The 5928-nt window shown below is 33.8% G+C and overlaps 1 pseudogene; it reads right to left on the bottom strand.

Annotated features, from left to right (window-relative positions):
- Window positions 1–2351: 2351 nt before the first annotated feature.
- Window positions 2352–5276, bottom strand: LOC111883188 (2-oxoglutarate-dependent dioxygenase-like; annotated as a pseudogene).
- Between the last annotated feature and the right edge of the window lie 652 nt (window positions 5277–5928).

Raw genomic sequence — 5928 nt, 5'->3', positions numbered from 1 at the left:
GAGAAGCAGAATTTATATACAATTGCATTATCTAGCTTACTATGTGCCAAGAACTCTCTTTGTGTTTTCTTGAGTCTCGTTTCCTCCAAAGCTTCTATCCATGCCAAAGTATGATATCTTAGGGTTTATGTCCACCAAGTGGTATGGATGGCAAGTAAGCGCTTGTATCATTAGCTAGTTGTTATGTTATCCAGTGTACTGTATAAAACAACAAATTCACCTTATTAATCAATTGATGTTAACTAATATAAAAAAAGTAATGAACTTACTATTAAGCAAAGAAAGAAACTAACCTTATTTTTTTACATGAAAGAGTTAAAAGAAACAAAAGAATCACCTGCTAAGTTAATTAGTTCATTATCCCGAATTCTAAATGAATCCAGATTCAAGCTCTCTAAATTATTTAAACCTGCATCAAGAGGCACAAAACACCTATATATGAGGATAATCTTGTAATTTTAATATTTTATACTCATCAAAAACTTCAACTTTATATTTAGTATAAATATAAATAAAAGATAATGAAGCACCTTGCATATGTATCAAAATAGCATCCGAAATATCATTGGATCCCAAATTGAGTTAAAGTGTGTAGCCCTAAAAGCATCCAAGAAATTAAAATTAAAATTATACTATAATCTAACATATTTAACAAAAAAAGCTTTTTAGCTTTAAGCTACCCTGAGGAAGACTTACTTGAAAATTTATCACACCCGTTATCAGTCAAATTACATCTGCTTAAATTCAGATAAAGCAGAGTCACAATATCTGCGTTAAAAAAATTAAAAGATTTTGCATTATTTGAGCAAGAAAAATAACATAAGAATAATAATAAAAATATAATAATATGGATTTCTTATATATTAATCAATCCCTCTTAATTTACAAATTAAAATTGATCTACAGATCTCCTGATTTCTATTTTGTTTGAGGACTACAAATGCAAGTCAAACAACACAAATGTAAATTAGTAAAAGTCAAACTGGATTCACCTTTCAAAAATGTGACCCCATGATCTGTCACCTTGCTGGAAGAAACTTCCAACTCTTTCAAGTTTTTTAGCTCTATAAACATAAAAAGATATGAATCATCAGCATAACAATAAATGAATTATCTGAAAAGTCCAATGCTTGCAATAGTTTTAGTAATGTGCACAAAACAACTGGAACAACTAGAGGGGGAAAGGAAGAAGGAAACAAGAACAAGAAATCTTTGAAGGAGAAGGAAACAAAGAGACCATAGAGAAAGAAAGAAGAAAAAAAAGGTGGCTGATTATGCTTTTGGTCTTTGGATCAATATTTCTGTTAGTTTTGTAGGAAATTGTGAAGATTTCTTTGGCTTTGTTGTTATCTGAAATGATTTATGGGATTTGAACAGATATAAAGTTAGCGGGTGTATTTATCAGATTAAGATAAGATTGGGAGTTTCAAATTTCAATAACAAACATGGTTATTAAAAGTTTATCCCATTCATTATTTGTACTGTTTCGTAACGAGAGATACAATCTGAAGTAGAATAAGAAGGAAACTTTGAAGGAACGAGAAGCCAAAGAGAGCAGGAAAGGAAAGAAAAAGATGATGAGAATTGAAGAAGATGTTGATGATAATGGAGTTGAAGTTGTAAGGGAATGCAAATCAATGATGAAACGAGAAGAAAGCAAGAACCTGATGACAGAAAAGGAAACCAAAAAAGGTGGTCTTTTATTGATAGATGATCAAATGGATGAAGTTTGGATTGATGACCGGGTTGAAAAGATCTCGGTAAAGTTAAAGTTTGGTTTTGATGTTAGTGATTGTATGATTCTTGATCCAGATGAAAAGATTATGGGCAAGTTGATGATGATTGATGATAACGATGAAGATTTCATGAATGACTGTGTGAATGTATCTGATGAAAAGTACTAGACATTACTGATGGTTTTGAGGGTTTCCGAATGAAACCAAATGAACATAATGATGAGTTTTATCTGACATTCTCTGGGTTTGTGGTTAGTTTTATGAAGGATATAAACTGTATGCTTGAGGAAGAAAAGATGATTATGGAACATATGAAAAACATAACTGGCTCTTTTCATAAACTAGCAACAAAAGATGAGAAGGAAGATGGTCTGCTACGTATCTTGATAGTGGAAGTGAAAGATGATTACACAAGACACAAGCAGATGATGACTGATGACAAAAAAAACTGAGAAAGATGATGGAAGAAGTGAAATTCCAAAAATACCCCTGTTATGATGACTGGCAACAAAAAAAACTGAGAAAGATGATGGAAGAAGTGAAATTCCAAAAATACCTATGTTGGTGAAAGTCTAGATTAAGGGGGAATGTTGGAAATGTAATCTAGACTTAGGGTTATTTTAGTATTTTTTTTAACAAGTTGGCATCAAGATTAAGAGAAAGGGCAATGAACCTTGCTATGTTTAAAACTACTTCCCTAAAAGAAAAAACTCATATAAACATGAAGTACAAAAAAATGGTAGTTATATGTTTTGTTATGCCACTAAATGGTCATAAAATTTGGTAGAATATAAGCTCAAGAAAGCTTACAGAGCTTGTTGATGATATTTTTCCATAGTCTGCCTCCATCCAGGCAAGATATCTGTCAAAAACATTCAAAAAACATAAAATAATCACACAAATTAGAATATTTATGCAACAAGGGTTATTTTTCCAACAACAAGTAGTTGAATTTTGAAATTAGAATTACCTGAATCAGGCCATAAATTTGACCCATAAAATTTTCTTTGAGCTTCAGGATCGATCATCTTCAGGAAGCTCGATACCAATATAAAATCCTTCCTTGTGATCACCTATGATATTTTGATTATTATGAAAATGAGTTGTGAAAAGTTTTATGATGGAATTTAGAAAGAACAGGTGGATTGTTAAAAACTTTACTTGAGTTTGAACAAACCATGGAGTTGATTGGTGGGATCAAGGAGCTCATCAAGAACAGGAGTGTAGCCTCTGTGTTTCTCATTTATAAGAAGCTTAATTTTCTCCTCTAATGGAAGATCGAAGAGCTTCTTGCTTTCCGCAAAAACTTCATCCATAAATTCCCCACTGATTCCATGATTTGTTACGTAGAAGAAACCGGAATCTATGCAGGCCTATGAAATATAACACAGATCAAATTAACGACTAGTAATCTTTAAGAAAACTTAAATGGGGTTTGTTTAGATGATATATATATATATATATATATATATATATATATATATATATATATATATATATATATATATATGCATACAAGAAATCCGCATACATGGGACACTATAACTAATTAACTATACAATCCTTTCCACGGAGTTCTTCTGTCATATCCCCAATTTTCAAATCTAATTGCATAACAAATCAATAGAACTAACAAGTAAGTATTTCCGTAATCGATAACAAATTGCAGATGATTAAACATCCAAAATCAAACCATACCTCCTTCTAAATACACTTACACATACACACAAAAACAAACATAAATCCTTTCACTCCCCACAGAGAGAAACCTATGATAAGTCCAGAGTCTTCAATGAAGGACCTATAAATGTAATAACATATCAAAAATGGAAGTTGTCACGAATTTAAAAAATTTCAAAGTAATAGATCAAATTTGGTGTTAGCAACATTCTTACCTAATCATGGATCCACCCTTTCCTATGATTCCACCACATGAGCTATTGGGTACAATCCACCCTTTCCTATGATTCCACCATTTCCGATAATTGAACCAGCTTCAGCATTTGATGCAAGAAACCTCAGATATGTTGTATCTATACCATCTTGAACGAAAAATGAAATGTTACTAAAACATAAAGACTGTGAGACTTAGGTTTCTGTAATGTTTTACTTTAAATTTATTCAAATATAAGCATGTTAGATCTGATTTCCTTTGGTTTGTTTGTATAGGGGGGGTGAAGTTATGGAGATTAGGACAAGGAAGAGCAACAACCCTTTCAAATACATGGGCACTGGTGTTACTATAAGAATATAAGATTCAATAATGCACAACAGAAGCAAATATTTGTAGAAAGAAATAAAAAGAAATGCTTATAGGAATTCCAAGTTTGAAAGGATCTGCAGGTCTGTTAAACTGATTAGCTACATCCAACTTCATGATCTTTTTAATTACCTACAGTAGAAAAAATGGCATCCATATGACATCCATGAGAAATCATATTCATTGCAAGTAGAGACAGATACATAATAGATACATGTATAAGAAAGTTTACACAACAAGATTTCCAATATTTTCAAGCCCCAATTGATAAATAAAACTGCAGAAAATGCCAAAATCAAGTATCAAGATTATTATGCTTAACTATAAAGATGAAATTGATAAAGGGTTCTATAAAACCGAAGCAAAGACAAAAACTAGCCAAAATAAACACACAAATCAGAAGTAAAAACATACTAAACCTTGACTAAACCATTAATACCTTGTGAGGAGGAGGGTGGGACTCCAGATTCAATCAGATGATACACCAGTGATACAGTGAGGATCAACAGTCGTTGCATATAATAAGTCCACATACTGATGATGCCCTCATTCCCTCCTTGACCTTGATTCCCTGCTGCTATGTCAAATGAAGTCACGCCACTATCAATTTGATAGGAGTCAGAATTGCAGGCATCGTGACGTCGTCGATTGGCGGTGCTCATGCATGGTCTGGTGGTCGGACGGAGAGAATAAAGATGAAGGAGGGTAGGAAGCGAGATCTAGGGTTCGAGTGTGAGAGAGAACCGTTATTGAATCGCCGATGATGAGATTTCATTAGACGCACTCCAAACTCAACCTGAAATCGACTCCTTCGAAGGCACCAGTTGGAGGTACATGTTTGCCCTAGATCCTGAACTCCCACCAGATTTCTTCCCGGACTTCTTGCTCTTCCATGCATCGAATTTCTTCCCTTTTCCACTACGATTACATAGACATACCTGCAAGAGTTGGTCCTTGAAAATTTCAGTCTCGGGTGATTCGGAGGTGGGACCACCAGTAAAGGAAGAATCATCGAGGGTTGGAGGCAGTGGAGGTGGGTGAGGGGCGGAGACGAAGGAGAAGAGATGTTAGAGAATAGATAGAAAAAAATTAGGAAAAGAAATCGAGGTTTAAAATTTTTGGGGATTTAATTTTTCCTCTGAGAAGAGAGATGCGCGTTTCTTAGAAAAAAATATAAAGCGACATTCATAGAGGACGCACATTTTAGATAAAGTACCCTCTGTGTTTTTAATTTTTTTTACAAGAGACACTAATTTAAGGGCACGTAATAATGCGTGACCTAAATCCTTAAATTTTTTGAAGAGATGGCATTTTTTTAATGTCACTCTCTTTTGCGTAACATAAATCAATGAGTGTCGTGGTTTGCGCGTCGTAAAAGGGTCTTTGTCTTGTAGTGTTACTATATCGGACAAAGATTTTCAGAATCAACAAACTTGGTTATCAAATCTGCATTACTCGGGCTCGGTCCATCGAGACTAATTTGGTTTAAACCAGAATCACTCTTTAGTTATTATCATGTCATAGGTAGTGACAGAAACCTTGTGACCCTTCCTGATCTAATTACAAATCTTGTGCTTCCTGTAAAGCAGGCCTATACTACTTTTCATACCTATTGATACTCATCTCAAGATTCTTCTCATAGTTCCCAACTCACTACACACGATAACCACAAAGCAGATTAACACATATGAATGTGTCCAAATAAGCACATAACAGTTTTCCCTAGACTCTACCAGGAATTTTGCATCTCTACTAGGTGCCCTAAGCATATTCCAATGTCTTTCCTAGTTCACTAGGAATTTCCATATCCAAACTCTCGGTATAAATTCTTTCTAATGTTGTGTACAATCAACAAGGCATACTACAACTGAATTTACTCTATTTATATGGATACAAATGCTCTCCAACTACTTGTACCACCTTTTGACATAT

Source organism: Lactuca sativa, chromosome 6, assembly GCF_002870075.4.
Source record: "Lactuca sativa cultivar Salinas chromosome 6, Lsat_Salinas_v11, whole genome shotgun sequence".
NCBI classification, from domain to species: Eukaryota; Viridiplantae; Streptophyta; class Magnoliopsida; order Asterales; family Asteraceae; genus Lactuca; species Lactuca sativa.
Note: the sequence above shows the minus strand (reverse complement) of the source record. Positions and strands in the feature narration are given on the sequence as shown.